Source organism: Canis lupus, chromosome 9 (assembly GCF_048164855.1).
Source record: "Canis lupus baileyi chromosome 9, mCanLup2.hap1, whole genome shotgun sequence".
In the NCBI taxonomy this organism is placed as follows: domain Eukaryota; kingdom Metazoa; phylum Chordata; class Mammalia; order Carnivora; family Canidae; genus Canis; species Canis lupus.
This window is the reverse complement of record NC_132846.1, coordinates 31,160,099-31,178,416: the sequence shown is the minus strand read 5'-3', so window position 1 is coordinate 31,178,416 and position 18,318 is coordinate 31,160,099. Positions and strand designations below refer to the sequence as shown.

Genomic DNA, 18,318 nt, shown 5'->3' with positions numbered 1-18,318 from the left:
CCCCCTCCCCATCTTTTTTTTCTCCTGAGCAGAATCCTGAAGCCAAATACGAAGATTACAGAAGTCATTCTTTCCTGCCTATCACATAAACAAATGGCCCAGCTGTTATTGCTAAGATTCCAGTTTTAAACTTGGACTTTCTTGTATAAACTTCAATGTAATGGTATTTAAAGTGTCATAGGCAATAAGCATCTAATCCTACTCAATAAATTGTAGGCTCGTTGCATGAACTCCTAGAGCTGTTAAAGACAGCTGTGCTTTTTTTGTAATTTAAGTCATTTCCAAATTGGGCAAGTCTCCAGGTGTATTTTCAGACAAACAATGTGTACTAGAAAAGTGATGTTCTGAGTCTTTCAGCAATGGAATAAACACAAAGGAGTAAAAGCTGAGATACAAGAGAGTACAAACATCATTCTCAATCACTCCAGGAGGGCAGGCACCGACGTAGGGGTGTCAGGAAATTGGTTCTTATTTCCTTGGACTATTAGAATATGAGCCAGGGACTTTTCTCCCAAGGACCTTCTGCAAGCTCAACTGCTCTTGTAACTAGTTGTTGGGCCAATGCCATAGATAGGTACCAGGATGGAAGATAAGAATTTGGTATTTCTCAAAATAGAACCGTCAACTACCAGAGCAATGACATAACCCTGAAATAGAAAAAGCTCCTCCCATAGCTGATATTTAAAGTTTTCAGGAGAAAGCGGTTTCCACCCTGTGATGTCATTGAAACAAATCATCATGAGACCAAAGAATAAGAAGGAATTGTAAGAGGTCATTTCATCCAGTGTACTGTCTCTAAGAGGACCTGCAATAAAAGCATTTAAAGAAGATTAATTGGTAATTATTTTAGATCCAAATCATCATTAAGTATTAAATGAATCCTCTTCTAATACTTAAGAGCTCTGAGTGGGCAGGGCAGGGAGCATATTTTTCTGTATCCACCCCAAGTTGAATATTCTACACTCAACTGATAGACCTGAGTAGGAGGAAGTCCAAGTTCTTCACCATGTTTTGATGATAGCAAGTAGCCCTGGGGGAGGCCATCACCAATGTTTGCCTCCTGGATCTGATTCCAGAGCAGGGGAGTATTGTTACTGTTTGACCTTGGTGGTTGTTTTATCACCAACGGTTGATTTGCGCCTATCAGATATTCTTACCTACCTCTGTTCTACATTCTTATAAGGTACTGAGCATTATCTTTTGGGCTAAACACATATGATGTCTGCCTCACTGTCAGCAATGCAGAGTAACAGAGAAAGGCACAGGGAAAACATAAATCACAGACCTAGAGCCCACAGTGCAGTTCCCCTGAGTCCTTCTGTGGTGGGTTGAACTTCATCATAGACAAACTAGGCCTGAAATGAATCAACACCTCTTTCAGTTGCTGGAACATAGCACAAGCTCACAGGTGGAGAGAATTTCAGGCAATGACTCGGGATTACTTTTGGCCTAGGTGGACAGCTAGACAGCTACAACTAGTCCCAAAACTCTTAGAAATGATCTTCTGGATCCCTGCCCCAACACAACCCCCCAAATGACAGTTCTCCATGCAAAGAAAATTCCTACCAAAACTTGTAAGTTCAGGCTTAATAATTAGAACTTCTTCATGCAGGGATTCTGATGGCATTCTGACTGTCCCTCTTTGAGTAAAACACGTCACCTCAGTGACAAACTTAACCTCAGGCAAAAACCATGGCCCACTGAGCAAAACCCCTTAGGCTTATTCAGTTCTGAGGAGAAACTCAAAGATGTAACCAAAAAATGTATACATTAAAGATTTAACCAAAAAATGTCTAGAAACAACTAATCTCTCAGTGTCACTTCAAACAAGTATAGCATACCAGACACATGGTATTTATCAAACAATTTAGTCTCTCAGCTAGCCAACCTATTGGGTCCCATTTCTGTCACTTAAAAAATCTCTAAAAGCCTACAAAAATACCGTCAAAACAACAAATGATAGTATTCAGACATGTGTTCCCAAGGCAATTTACGCAATACTACAGGTAGCATTTCTCAGTATATGCATAACTAAAATGCTCTTTAATTTTCATGAAAGTATCTTGAAAGAAAGGACAAGCCGCATAGAATGGAATGGTGGGTAGATTTTTTTAAGCTAAAAGCCGGAGAATGAAATTATTGAAACCATCTTCTGTTCTACTTTAATTTTCACCAGCTTTTTGCTAGTTTACTTTAACAAGTAATGTTTGATTGAATTCAGGCCTGCTTTTGTTTACAAAATGAACCAGAGCCAGCAAGTCGTGGCCTGGCTAATTTGCACATCCACTGCCTTGGTCTCCTCCCCTTTAAACAAAAATCTGGAGTTTGTGATTTATTGTTGATTTGGTTAGTTCAAATGATTTTGATGGCTTAGATCTACCTTCTGCCCCATCCTTGAGATTCTCACCAAAAGTACCCAATCTGTGTCTACTATACAAGGCAGAAATGACTCCATCACAAAAAAATGCAAAAAACATCTCCTTAACTTTAGATGCCAACAAAAGAAACTGAGAATAAAAATCTACAGATGGAAGAAGGGAGAAAGCAGTATCCATAAATCAATAGCTTTAGAAACCAAACTGGCCCATTCAGAAGAATAATGTCAGGAGAGCAAAACAAAGTGGTCATTATTGATGACAGGGCTCTTTGAGTCTTTGAGAGCCATCGTTGTGTGCTAGTCAGATAAACCAGTGGTTCTCAAATCTAACAAGCATCAGAATCAAAAGCCTTATTCCTAAATCTCCTCCACTAAAAATTCTGATTTTAAAAATCCGCAGTAGAATCTGTGTGTTCACAAAGTGCCTCCAAATGGTTCTGGAGGCTTTGAAATATGGGTAAAGTCTTTATGCATGTTTAATGTCACTCTGCTCATCCAGTCTCATGTATTCCTCTGCTTGAATTCTCTACTCCAAGTCTGAAAGTCTCTTCTTAATCTAGGCTGTGAAACTAGTGTATTGTTCCTCGTATAGTAAGGTGAGAGTAAATATGTAGAGAGAGTAATGCCTTGCCTTCTTTGTCACTCATAACAAAATGGACACACACACACACACTACTGTTGGGGTTTGCTCCCCAAGATCACTATCTAATGTTAAAGGTGACCTCTCACATGCTCACAGTCTGTCCATAATGTTCCATTTCCATTCAAACTTCCATTTTCCTAATAGCAAGGCAAAGCTCTTTCCCAATCTCTTGCACCCCCATGCAATAGGCTGCTTTTCTTTTAATACACCAGCTTTCCTTCATACTGACTGTTTAAAAGTAATCTCATTTGAAATAAAAGGGGAATTTACACAATACTATAGATATTGAGGGAATATCTATTAGCTCTTAGAGGGAAGGAACCATATCCATTGTGCTTATCTCTGCATTTCCTACGCAGAGCCCAGCATATGGCACATGGCAATGTTCAGTAAGCACTTACTGAAAATACAAATGAATGTCCAAAATTACATTTTTCCTACAGACTACTTAAATAACCTGTGACTTTTCAGACAGCACCATCTGGAATATTAAAATTCTAGAGATGCAAGGGCTGATGAACATACTGAGGTCATATAATGCTATGGTTTTTCCAAGGTCAACAGCACATGCATGGCAACTCTCAGATTAGCAGAGTCCAGTGTTTTTTGTTATTTTCATGGTTCTGTTTTGTTTTTTAGTACTCATCTTTGAAATAAAGATGCTTCCCACACCATAGGATAGAAGGAGGTAAAAGGTAATGAGAAGAAACCTAAAAATGCTTACATGTGTTCATGATGCATTGCAAACACTTAATAATTTAAGCTTTTGTTATTTTATCATATCATCTTCCCTTTCCAAATCTAATATCTATGCCTCATATACAAATCTTCCATAACCTCCCTCAGTTTTGTCAATCCAATTGCATTTCCCATTATTGGCCTTCTGCACTAACTGCAGCATGCAGTTCTGACACTCCTGACACTCCTGCATGCAATTCTGATACTAACTATCCAGAGTTAGGTCAAATTTCACAGGTCAAGGACACAGTCCTCCATAAGACTCCTCCCACTTTAGACTCCAGTCATGAACTCTGAAGTTCTCAGACCACCTGCACTTTTGACCAACTGGCTACAAGCTTGGAGGTTCCCACTACCATCTCAGGTTCAATAACTCACTAATATGACTCACAGGACTCAGGAAAGAACTATACTTATCATTACAGTTTCACCTATAAGATGCAAATTAGTACCAACCATTAAAAGACCCATAGCTGAGGTCTAAGAGGATTCCAAATACAAAGCTTCCATTTCCTCAGGATCTGTCACCCTCCTAGCACATCAATGTGTATCACCAACTAGGAAGCTTACTTGAGCCAAGGGTGTCCATGGCTTTTGTTGGGGTTTAATTGTATAAGTAACATTGGATTCAATTTCCAGCACTCCTCTCCTCCCTGAAAGTCATGTGTGTTAAGCCCCAAGGCTCTGGAATCACATGGTTGGTTCTTCCAGATTAGCTAGCCCCATCCTGAGTCATCTCCTTAGCATAAGCTCAGGCATAGAGTTGGATTCCACCATGAGTAACAAAGACACTCATCCCTCAGGAAATTCCAAGGATTTAGAGATTACCTTCCAGGGATGAAAGTCCAGCCAAATTTTGTATTGGATGACAGGCCTCTACTCCTATATGACTGGTTTTCTCATTGTCCTCAGACCGTGATCAGTTAATTCTAGGTCAGTTCCTTCTGTTGAACGCACTTAGCTTTTGTTTTTATTACACTCATCATACTCATAATTACTTTTTCTTTGTCTTCCTCATTAGACTGTAAGATCTGTAAGGGCAAAGATAAGGTCTGTCTTATTCATTACACTTAGCTAATTCCTTACACTGGTCCAGAGATGTAGTTAATATACTTAAATATTGGTTGGTAGGTGAATTCCATCTCCATGTCTTTATTCACAAGTATGGAAAGAACATTAGCAGACATGAAGTTAGCACCAGCTCCTCTGCAGTAGGAGCAGGTACAATTGCACAATAGGATAACCAAGAGAATCCACCAGTCATTGAAAAACCATTCAAAGTAGATTTGAAACATACACCACTTCATATTCTATTGTGACTATATAAGAGAAGCCTGGGAAAATGTGAGACAAGAAGCACAAAAATAAGAGAATTTCTCTATTTTTTTTATCCTAAAGTTGCTGATGGTGCTTGTAGGGGAAGAGAGATGTTAATTGATTTTCTTCTTTACTCAACATTAGTTGCATTTAATTCACTTTTAGAAAGCAATCATCTTCTAAATAAGCAAACTATTTCAAGCTTATTTTCCCCTAAAATATGTGGTAATGGAATTTGCAGGTGGAATTCTATTGTAATGGCCACACAAAGATCCTTTTCCCTAGCCACAACCCCCCTCCAAAAAAGATCTTTTAGAAATGGAATTTGCCATTTTAATTTCTAATGAAAAGTACAACCATCCTCCTAGTTCAGTCAATAAGAGAAAGATTGAAAGTAAGCCTCTAAATATTTTAATCCACTTTCTTACAAGAAACATTAGTAGAATTGAGTTGAATTGAAAACTTGTTTCCTTGTTTTCATTGGTCTTAGTCTTGCTTCTCAGCAATTGCAAGTTGTAAACTCAATGGTAGAAAGTATGTCTTAGGAATGAAAGGGTTATGGAATATCATAGCTGGAAGCAATCTATAGAATAGAAAGCAGACAGCCACTGAGGACAAATAACTTGCTCAACTTTCCATACCAAGTTAACAACAGAGATGGGACCAAAATCCCATCTCCTGACTCCCCACCCTATATTTCTCCTATATCGTGTTATACTAATATTTATTTTCTATGCCTCAGAGTTTATAACAATGCCCAGCACACAATAAATGCTTAGTAAATTATGTAGATTTTGAATTCTTAAAGAGGATTTGTCTAACACATTCTCAAGCATGATTCTGATTAATTACATACTTCCCTCTCATATATTTAGTACTAGTTTTGCCCCCACACAGGTTACACATGGCCATTCACACAGAACCAACCTGCTGAGAACCCAGTGTGTCTGTATTTAGCCTGTGATCCTTCTTCAATCTCTTCCCTATGTATTCTTAAAGGTAAAAGTACAGCTTCACGCAGCATACCTTTTATGGCTTATCACTACCCTGTCTCCAAAGGTAGACTTGTTCTGATTCCAGTTTTCAAAGCAATCAGTAGTGTTGTAATTGGTTTGGAAACTTGACTTTTGGGCAGGGGAAAGGCTCACATTACCTCAGGACATTTAATTTTTTCCCTTGGTTTCACTGGTTTCCAAAAGATTACATCTAGCAATTACTATGTTCATTTGCCTTTTAAACCAAAGTGGCCGACATACATTGGTCCCTAAAATGTGCATTAAATAAATGTAAATAAGACATGTGATTTGAAATTTTCACATTAAATTGTAATGCAATGTGTTTTTAGATCCATATTCCATATTCGAAGTACTTTAGAATAGTGTTTCTCTTCTGGTGGCTAATTAATGAACATTGGAATTCACATAGGAGCCAACAGTCATTTGAAAAGAAAAATCATATCAGATCTTTCCTACTTGAAATTATTCATTGGCTTCCCATTGTACTTAGAATAAAATCAAACTCTTAACAGTAGCCTTCAGGCCCCGAATGATCTTGTTCTACTTTTTCCTCTAACCTCATCCCTCTTGAAACTTCTTTTCATTCATCATCAGCCAGTGACCTTCTTTTAGTTTCCTCTGACTTCGGCTTTTTCAGAGCCTTTGATATGCTGCTCCCTCTGCTTAGAATATTCATTGCACTCCCCCCCCTTCCCTCTCCCACAAATCATACCTTCTTGTGTCCATGCCCTTCTGCAATCAGATTTTGCTGCTCCTCCCATCAAGTGGTGGAAGCCATTTTCTCTCCTTTTAATCTGGGCTTGACTAATACAATGCAATGGACATAGCGTTCTGGAACTTCTGAAACCAGGTCTTAAGTGGCCTTATAGCTTCCATTTTTGTTTTTAGACTCATGTTGCTATATAAAGTTCAAGCTATCCTGCTGAAGAGAGAAGGCACATGAAGAGAGAGATTCTCCTGAAGAATATGTAGAAAGAGACACCATGTAAAGAAAAACCGAGGTATCTTAGTTGATAGATGGCAACAAGACTCAGACTATTTTGGGCTCTTCAGCCCCATGGTTGGTACCATATGGAGCAAAAGTATGATCCTGCCAAATTCCTGACTCACAAAATTGGAAGCATTGAACGGTTATTGCCATTTTAAATTTATTTTATTTAAAAAGTTTTATACACAGTAAAATTCTTTTTTTGTTTCTTTGTTTAAAGTTCTATGGACTTTGAGATGCCTGGGTGGCTCAATGGTTGAGCGTCTGCCTTCAGCTTAGTACGTGATCCCAGAGTCCTGGGATCACGTCCCACATTGGGCTCCCTGCATGGAGCCTGCTTCTCCCTCTGCCTATGTCTCTGCCTCTCTCTCTCTCTCTCTGTCTCTCATGAATAAATAAAATCTTAAAAAAAAAAAAAGTTCTGTGAGGGGAGGAGCAAGATGGCGGAAGAGTAGGGTCTCCAAATCACCTGTCTCCACCAAACTACCTAGAAAACCTTCAAATTATCCTGAAAATCTATGAATTCGCCCTGAGATTTAAAGAGAGACCAGCTGGAATGCAACAGTGAGAAGAGTTCGCGCTTCTATCAAGGTAGGAAGACGGGGAAAAAGAAGTAAAGAAACAAAGGCCTCCAAGGGGGAGGGGCCCGCGAGGAGCCGGGCTGAGGCCGGGGCGAGTGTCCCCAGGACAGGAGAGCCCCGTCCGGGAGACGCAGGAGCTGCACCGACCTTCCCGGGCGGAAAGGGGCTCGCGGGGAGTTGGAGCAGGACCCAGGAGGGCGGGGATGCCCTCGGGCTCCCCGGGACAGTAACAGCAACTCCGCGCCCAGGAGAGTGCGCCGAGCTCCCTAAGGGCTGCAGCGCGCACGGCGGGACCCGGAGCAGCTCGGGGGGCTCGGGCGGCGGCTCCGCGGAGGGGGCTGCGTGGAGGGGGCTGCGTGGAGGGGGCTGCGCGGCCCCGGGAGCAGCTCGGCCGGGCTCGGGCAGAGGAAGAGGCTCCGTGCAGAGGGGCCTGCGCGGTTCCAGGAGCAGCTCGGAGGGGCTCGGGCGGCGGCTCCGCGGAGGGGGCTGCGCGGCCCGGGAGCGCGAATCCAACAGCGCAGGCTCCGGAGCACAGGGCGCCGGGACACAGCCCAGGATCCGGCCTCCCCCCGGGACAGGCAGAGGCCGGGAGGGCCCAGGACAGCGAGGACGCTCCTGCCCCAGCTGAGCAGAGCAGCGGCCCCGCCCCGGAGCCTCCAGGCCCTGCAGACGGAGTTCCTGCCGGAGCTGAATCCAGGTTTCCAGAGCTGCCCCGCCACTGGGGCTGTTCCTCCTGCGGCCTCACGGGGTAAACAACCCCCACCGAGCCCTGCACCAGGCAGGGACACAGCAGCTCCCCCAACTGCTAACACCTGAAAATCAGCACAACAGGCCCCTCCCCCAGAACACCAGCTAGACGGACAACTTCCAGGAGAAGCCAAGGGACTTAAAGAACACAGAATCAGAAGATACTCCCCGGTGGTTCTTTTTTTTTTTTTTTTTTTTTAGTTTTTTTTTTTTGTTGTTGTTGTTGTGTTTTTTTTTTGTTTTGTTTTGTTTTGTTTTGCTTTTTGATTTGTTTCCTCCCCCACCCCCCCTTTTTTTTCTCCTTTCTTTTTCTTTCTCTTTTTCTTCTTTTTTTTTCTTTCGTTTTTTTTTCTCTTCCCTTTTTTTTCTCTTTCTCTTTTCTTTCCTTCTTTCTCTCCTCTCTTTTTCTCTTTTTCCCAATACAACTTGCTTTTGGCCACTCTGCACTGAGCAAAATGACTAGAAGGAAAACCTCACCTCAAAAGAAAGAATCAGAAACAGTCCTCTCTCCCACAGAGTTACAAAATCTGGATTACAATTCAATGTCAGAAAGCCAATTCAGAAGCACTATTATACAGCTACTGGTGGCTCTAGAAAAAAGTATAAAGGACTCAAGAGACTTCATGACTGCAGAATTTAGAGCTAATCAGGCAGAAATTAAAAATCAATTGAATGAGATGCAATCCAAACTAGAAGTCCTAACGACGAGGGTTAACGAGGTGGAAGAACGAGTGAGTGACATAGAAGACAAGTTGATTGCAAAGAGGGAAACTGAGGAAAAAAGAGACAAACAATTAAAAGACCATGAGGATAGATTAAGGGAAATAAACGACAGCCTGAGGAAGAAAAACCTACGTTTAATTGGGATTCCCGAGGGCGCCGAAAGGGACAGAGGGCCAGAATATGTATTTGAACAAATTCTAGCTGAAAACTTTCCTAATCTGGGAAGGGAAACAGGCATTCAGATCCAGGAAATAGAGAGATCCCCCCCCTAAAATCAATAAAAACCGTTCAACACCTCGACATTTAATTGTGAAGCTTGCAAATTCCAAAGATAAGGAGAAGATCCTTAAAGCAGCAAGAGACAAGAAATCCCTGACTTTTATGGGGAGGAGCATTAGGGTAACAGCAGACCTCTCCACAGAGACCTGGCAGGCCAGAAAGGACTGGCAGGATATATTCAGGGTCCTAAAGGAGAAGAACATGCAACCAAGAATACTTTATCCAGCAAGGCTCTCATTCAAAATGGAAGGAGAGATAAAGAGCTTCCAAGACAGGCAGCAACTAAAAGAATATGTGACCTCCAAACCAGCTCTGCAAGAAATTTTAAGGGGGACTCTTAAAATTCCCCTTTAAGAAGAAGTTCAGTGGAACAGTCCACAAAAACAAAGACTGAATAGATATCATGATGACACTAAACTCATATCTCTCAATAGTAACTCTGAATGTGAACGGGCTTAATGACCCCATCAAAAGGCGCAGGGTTTCAGACTGGATAAAAAAGCAGGACCCATCTATTTGCTGTCTACAAGAGACTCATTTTAGACAGAAGGACACCTACAGCCTGAAAATAAAAGGTTGGAGAACCATTTACCATTCGAATGGTCCTCAAAAGAAAGCAGGGGTAGCCATCCTTATATCAGATAAACTAAAATTTACCCCAAAGACTGTAGTGAGAGATGAAGAGGGACACTATATCATACTTAAAGGATCTATTCAACAAGAGGACTTAACAATCCTCAATATATATGCTCCGAATGTGGTAGCTGCCAAATATATAAATCAATTATTAACCAAAGTGAAGAAATACTTAGATAATAATACACTTATACTTGGTGACTTCAATCTAGCTCTTTCTATACTCGATAGGTCTTCTAAGCACAACATCTCCAAAGAAACGAGAGCTTTAAATGATACACTGGACCAGATGGATTTCACAGATATCTACAGAACTTTACATCCAAACTCAACTGAATACACATTCTTCTCAAGCGCACATGGAACTTTCTCCAGAATAGACCACATATTGGGTCACAAATCGGGTCTGAACCGATACAAAAGATTGGGATTGTCCCCTGCATATTCTCAGACCATAATGCCTTGAAATTAGAACTAAATCACAACAAGAAGTTTGGAAGGACCTCAAACACGTGGAGGTTAAGGACCATCCTGCTAAAAGATAAAAGGGTCAACCAGGAAATTAAGGAAGAATTAAAAAGATTCATGGAAACTAATGAGAATGAAGATACAACCATTCAAAATCTTTGGGATGCAGCAAAAGCAGTCCTAAGGGGGAAATACATCGCAATACAAGCATCCATTCAAAAACTGGAAAGAACTCAAATACAAAAGCTAACCTTACACATAAAGGAGCTAGAGAAAAAACAGCAAATAGATCCTACACCCAAGAGAAGAAGGGAGTTAATAAAGATTCGAGCAGAACTCAACGAAATCGAGACCAGAAGAACTGTGGAACAGATCAACAGAACCAGGAGTTGGTTCTTTGAAAGAATTAATAAGATAGATAAACCATTAGCCAGCCTTATTAAAAAGAAGAGAGAGAAGACTCAAATTAATAAAATCATGAATGAGAAAGGAGAGATCACTACCAACACCAAGGAAATACAAACGATTTTAAAAACATATTATGAACAGCTATACGCCAATAAATTAGGCAATCTAGAAGAAATGAACGCATTCCTGGAAAGCCACAAACTACCAAAACTGGAACAGGAAGAAATAGAAAACCTGAACAGGCCAATAACCAGGGAGGAAATTGAAGCAGTCATCAAAAACCTCCCAAGACACAAGAGTCCAGGGCCAGATGGCTTCCCAGGGGAATTTTATCAAACGTTTAAAGAAGAAATCATACCTATTCTCCTAAAGCTGTTTGGAAAGATAGAAAGAGATGGAGTACTTCCAAATTCGTTCTATGAAGCCAGCATCACCTTAATTCCAAAGCCAGACAAAGACCCCACCAAAAAGGAGAATTACAGACCAATATCCCTGATGAACATGGATGCAAAAATTCTCAACAAGATACTGGCCAATAGGATCCAACAGTACATTAAGAAAATTATTCACCATGACCAAGTAGGATTTATCCCTGGGACACTAGGCTGGTTCAACACCCGTAAAACAATCAATGTGATTCATCATATCAGCAAGAGAAAAACCAAGAACCATATGATCCTCTCATTGGATGCAGAGAAAGCATTTGACAAAATACAGCATCCATTCCTGATCAAAACTCTTCAGAGTGTAGGGATAGAGGGAACATTCCTCGACATCTTAAAAGCCATCTATGAAAAGCCCACAGCAAATATCATTCTCAATGGGGAAGCACTGGGAGCCTTTCCCCTAAGATCAGGAACAAGACAGGGATGTCCACTCTCACCACTGCTGTTCAACATAGTACTGGAAGTCCTAGCCTCAGCAATCAGACAACAAAAAGACATTAAAGGCATTCAAATTGGCAAAGAAGAAGTCAAACTGTCCCTCTTCGCCGATGACATGATACTCTACATAGAAAACCCAAAAGTCTCCACCCCAAGATTGCTAGAACTCATACAGCAATTCGGTAGCGTGGCAGGATACAAAATCAATGCCCAGAAGTCAGTGGCATTTCTATACACTAACAATGAGACTGAAGAAAGAGAAATTAAGGAGTCAGTCCCATTTACAATTGCACCCAAAAGCATAAGATACCTAGGAATAAACCTAACCAAAGATGTAAAGGATCTATACCCTCAAAACTATAGAACACTTCTGAAAGAAATTGAGGAAGACACAAAGAGATGGAAAAATATTCCATGCTCATGGATTGGCAGAATTAATATTGTGAAAATGTCAATGTTACCCAGGGCAATATACACGTTTAATGCAATCCCTATCAAAATACCATGGACTTTCTTCAGAGAGTTAGAACAAATTATTTTAAGATTTGTGTGGAATCAGAAAAGACCCCGAATAGCCAGGGGAATTTTAAAAAAGAAAACCATATCTGGGGGCATCACAATGCTAGATTTCAGGTTGTACTACAAAGCTGTGGTCATCAAGACAGTGTGGTACTGGCACAAAAACAGACACATAGATCAGTGGAACAGAATAGAGAATCCAGAAGTGGACCCTGAACTTTATGGGCAACTAATATTCGATAAAGGAGGAAAGACCATCCATTGGAAGAAAGACAGTCTCTTCAATAAATGGTGCTGGGAAAATTGGACATCCACATGCAGAAGAATGAAACTAGACCACTCTCTTTCACCATACACAAAGATAAACTCAAAATGGATGAAAGATCTAAATGTGAGACAAGATTCCATCAAAATCCTAGAGAAGAACACAGGCAACACCCTTTTTGAACTCGGCCATAGTAACTTCTTGCAAGATACATCCACGAAGACAAAAGAAACAAAAGCAAAAATGAACTATTGGGACTTCATCAAGATAAGAAGCTTTTGCACAGCAAAGGATACAGTCAACAAAACTCAAAGACAACCTACAGAATGGGAGAAGATATTTGCAAATGACATATCAGATAAAGGGCTAGTTTCCAAGATCTATAAAGAACTTATTAAACTCAACACCAAAGAAACAAACAATCCAATCATGAAATGGGCAAAAGACATGAAGAGAAATCTCACAGAGGAAGACATAGACATGGCCAACATGCATATGAGAAAATGTTCTGCATCACTGGCCATCAGGGAAATACAAATCAAAACTACAATGAGATCCCACCTCACACCAGTGAGAATGGGGAAAATTAACAAGGCAGGAAACCACAAATGTTGGAGAGGATGCGGAGCAAAGGGAACCCTCTTACACTGTTGGTGGGAATGTGAACTGGTGCAGCCACTCTGGAAAACTGTGTGGAGGTTCCTCAAACAGTTAAAAATATACCTGCCCTACGACCCAGCAATTGCACTGTTGGGGATTTACCCCAAAGATACAAATGCAATGAAACGCCGGGACACCTGCACCCCGATGTTTATAGCAGCAATGGCCACGATAGCCAAACTGTGGAAGGAGCCTCGGTGTCCAACGAAAGATGAATGGATAAAGAAGATGTGGTTTATGTATACAATGGAATATTACTCAGCTATTAGAAATGACAAATACCCACCATTTGCTTCAACGTGGATGGAACTGAAGGGTATTATGCTGAGTGAAGTAAGTCAGTCGGAGAAGGACAAACATTATATGTTCTCATTCATTTGGGGAATATAAATAATAGTGAAAGGGAATATAAGGGAAGGGAGAAGAAATGTGTGGGAAATATCAGAAAGGGAGACAGAACGTAAAGACTGCTAACTCTGGGAAACGAACTAGGGGTGGTAGAAGGGGAAGAGGGTGGGGGGTGGGAGTGAATGGGTGACGGGCACTGGGTGTTATTCTGTATGTTAGTAAATTGAACACCAATAAAAAATAAATTAAAAAAAAAAAAAGTTCTGTGGACTTTAACACATGCATAGATTTTTGAAACCAGCATACAAATGAACTCAGCATAATTCTAACATCCCAAAGTATTTCCTAGTACTGTCCCTCAGTAGTCATAATTCCATTCCCCCCAAGCCCTAAGGATTACTGATCTGTTCTCTAAACCTATCGTTTTGCTTTTATCAGACTGTCACATAAATGAAGTCATATAGAATTCGATATTTTAATACTGGTTTCTTTCAATTAGCATAACACATTTAAGATTCATTCATGTTGTATCAGTAGTATGTTACTTATTGTTGCTGAGTAGTATCCCACTGTGTGAATTTAGCACCCACTGAAGTATTTTGGGATTGTTTCCAGTTTGGGGTGATTTTGAGTAACACTATTTTAGGCACTCAGGTGGAAGTTTCTGTTTGAAAACAAATTTTAATGTCTTTGGGATAAATAGCTAGAAGTGGGATTTCTGGGTCATATGCTAAATGTATGTTTTAACTTGTAAGAAACCACCAGAGTGATTACATCATTTCGTATTCCCACCAGCAATATATAAGACTTTCAGTTGCTCAAATTCCTTGCCAGCACTTGCTATTTTCAGTATTTTTATTTTGGTCATTCTAATAGTTTAGCTCATTGTTGTTTTAATTTGCATTTCCCTAATGACTAATAATGTTGAGCATCTTTCATGCACTTATGTGCCATCTGTGTATCTGCAAATTAGCTGAAACCATTTGCCTACACTTTTATTGAATTGTTTGCTTTCTTGTGAGTTTTGTGAATTCTTTACATTCTTTGTCTTTGTATGCAAAGGGCAGAATACATTTTATTTATTTACTTATTTATTTATTTATTTATTTATTTATTTTGATGGAGATAGAGAGCACAATCAGAGGGTGTGACAGGCAGAAGGAGAGAAGCAGGTTCTCCCCTAAGCTGGGAGCCTGACACGCTGCTCTATACCAGGACCCCAAGATCATGACCTGAGTCAAAGTCAGATGCTTAACCAACTGAGCCACCCAGGTGCCCCTTGGTAAGCAATTTAAAAGGCAACTTAAAAACTAACAAAATTTTTCTCACTTGAAGTTAAGTTCCTTTCTCTCCTGTTTGATCACTAGTGATATACTCTCATATATAAACTCATATACATATATGAGATATATATGTGAGCTAGCTAGTTAAATATTTATCATTCTGCTTCCTGCCTTCCAGATGTTTCTCCACATTCTTTACAAATTCTTTGAATTCTTTCATTTTCTTATATTCATGAGACTTTCACTTCTTTGCTTAAAGAATTAAGGCCCCCTCACAAGTTCCTCATCCTTATGCTTGACCCTGGCTACCCTAGAAAAAGTCTTATACCTTCTATGCCATTCTTTCTGGGAAATCCTTCTGGTCCCTACTCCCAAACCCTGTTAAACTCCATTTTGTCTGCAGTTCTCTGATGTGATTCATTGCTTTAAATCTAGTTTTTGTTTTTTCATTCATTACCTTTGGACTAGATGTTTGGAACTTCCCTTACATCCTGGGCCCACCCCAGCGCTCATCTCAGACTTTGATTCTAATTCCCCTTTAATTAGAGCCCTCAAAGTGCAGAAAAACCACACCCACTCCAATACCAGTCCCTGCTAGTAGAATTTCAACCTGGACCCAGTCCCTGCTTGCCTGGGAAGAAAGGTCTGACACCTCGCTTGTTCGGAACATAACATGAAACTCAACAGTGTGGAACCATCATGGAATAATTCATGTGGTGCTGACTTTGTTGATTACATTACAATTTAATCCATTGTGCAAAAGATCTTTTATTTTATCTATTATTGGAACTTAATTTTCCTGCCTTTCTAAAGGATTACTTAAATATCATTTAACTTTTTTCTTGGTATCATTTTAACATCAGTTATCCACTGGGCTATTGTAGAGTGAGAACTCGAGATCTTAATAAGGGGGGAAAGACCATTTCTCTCCTAAAGAGGCCAAGATTGCAGTAGTTTTTCTGTTTTATTAGTGGGGGTGGTGTATTCATATGTTTGACTTATTTTTTTCTACTTATTGTAGTTTTGATGTTTTCTCCTTTTCTATGCAGCTTTTAATTTCCTCTTGAAGGAAGTGTCTCTTTAGGACACCTGTGATTCACTTAACACCTCTAATTCTTTCTTTTGACTTTTCATGCTTATCTATGGTTTGAATTTTTGCAATGGTTATGCAATTATTTTTACATGTTAAAAATTAATCAAAAATAAAAATTGTAAATGAATTTTAAAATAGTACTTATGTCATGGGAGAGCTATGAATATTAAATACATGAAATATCTGTAGGAGAGGACTGCACACCTAGGAAGTGCTCAGGAAACATTAGCTGATACAGCTTTTGTTCTGGCTGGTCCTAGAGATGGTATGATGCTGCATTTGTAGCTGCTGTTAGACATCCCTTCCTGGATATTCTGCTGGTGCCTCAAATTACACTTGAGTTCACCATTGTCCTCTACCTCCCACCAAACTCATTCTTCTTCCTGTGTTTTTAAATTCTGCCTGGAGCACCATTTCACTATCATAGACGAATTTTTAAAGATACCTTTGATTTTTCTCTTTTCTTTGTCTCCCAACCTGAACAATTCCAAGTCCTTTCTATTCTATTTCATGAAATGTCTTTTCTTTTTTTTTTTTTTAGATTTTATTTATTTATTAGAGACAGAGAGAGAGAAAGACAGAGAGACAGACAGACAGACACAGGCAGAAGGAGAAGCAGGCTCCATGCGGGGAGTCCGACGTGGGATTCGATCCCAGGTGTCCAGGATCACGCACTGGGCTGAAGGCAGCGCTTAACCATGAGCCACCCAGGCTGCCCATTTTTCATGAAATTTCTTAAGACTTTACTTTCTTCCCTGTACCCTTGTTTGGAATCTTGTTACTACTCATCTGGATTAATGCCATAGTCTCTGGACTAATGAAATAGTCTGATAACTGCATTTGATTTCTAGCCTGTGCAATATGTTCTTGCACTTAGATTAATTTTCCCAAAGAACATGTCTGATAATGTCTCTCTCCTACTCAAAGCTTTTATTGACTCCCCAGTGTATTCTGGATTAAGCCTGTCCACTCTCCAAACCCAGTTAACCACTGCAATCTGCTTCAGCAACTTCTTCATGCTTTGTACTCTCTAGGCAAATTATTTAAATCACAATAAAATAAAAATAGTTTTCTAATTGAAGATCTATGACTTTTTTCTTTCTATATTTAAATGCAAGAAATGTAGTGAGTGGACTTTGATCACCTCTATCTGGGCTTCTAAGCAGTCTTCTTTGTTGGCTTTTAACAGATTCTTGGTTTTATTCTAGATTGATGAGATTGTCAAATCGCTAAGCTCATTATAGGTAAAATTACCTGCCATTAAAAAAAGTATCACACGCACACACACACCCCACAAACACATACTAAGGAACTTTGGTATTTGGTATTTTAACAATACTAATTCTTTACCTCAAATGCAGTAGATACTACAGAAATACTTTTTCATTTCCCTTTACATTGGACATATTTGCAACTTGAGAACAAGAGCCAGTGTTGGTTTTCAGACAGAATCCATTTAATTAATCATACTATTTGAACAGCTGGGGAAGCCATGTATTTATGTAAGAGCTTAACATTCTTTCAAAAATTGTCAAGTATGAATCAAAATAATATTATTTCACTTTTTAATGATACGCTATTTATCTTTAGATTTTATTCACACTTAACTTTATAAATCAATAGTTCCAGTTCTTAGGACACATGGTTACCTATGTTTAAATGCTTTTTAGAAGCACTATCATAAGCAGTGTGGTAAGATAGGTCTAAGGTTCTATTTACCACAGGGACTTGTTTGGGAAGTGTGAGATTTTCTAATTTTTGTTTCTAAATTTGACAAGTACTGGATAGAGTAGAGAAGAAATAACTTGATAAAATTATGTTGTCCCTTTGGTGTAACCAAAAGAAAGATAAACTTTTCTTATTAAAAAAAAGGTAAAGTTTGTCTCATTCAATGCAACAGTATAAATTCTACATAGACAAATGTGGGTAGGAGGAAAAAAATGGATTCTTGCTTTAAATCTCTCAAGAACACAATTTAATTTTTTAAGCTTTTTAAAAAGATTTACTTATTTATTTTAATACTACTTATTTCCCCAGGAGGGATAAAATACAAAAGTGGCCACTGCAGGCTGGTGGTGATGGGATAGAGGGGGAGAAAGAAAATCCCAAGCAGGCTCTGTCCTGAGCACAGAGCCCGACATGGGGCTTGATCTCATAACCCTGAGATCAAGACGTGAGCTCAAACGAAGAGTCAGACGCTTAACAAACTGAGCCACCCAGGCTCCCCAATAATATAATTTTAAAGAAAAATATTAATTAAAATGTGAAATAATAGCAAAAATAAGTAGGAAAACTTCATAAAACTGATTTTAATACTGGATTCTAGCTTCTGTTCCTACAGTGAA

The 18,318-nt window shown here is 39.6% G+C and overlaps 1 long non-coding RNA gene across 6 annotated transcripts in view; it reads left to right on the top strand.

Annotated features, from left to right (window-relative positions):
• The window catches only part of LOC140639396 (uncharacterized), a 103,630-nt gene that overhangs the window by 54,735 nt on the left and 30,577 nt on the right, over nt 1-18,318 (top strand). For 2 of the 6 annotated variants that reach the window (XR_012036129.1, XR_012036124.1), the window contains one exon: nt 6,980-7,092. The exons of 3 other annotated variants lie outside the window; for them this stretch is intronic. This is a non-coding gene — a long non-coding RNA (uncharacterized lncRNA). Of the gene's footprint in view, nt 1-32; nt 767-6,979; nt 7,093-18,318 lie in introns of those variants that run through there. One more of the 6 variants, XR_012036127.1, reaches the window with a different exon arrangement.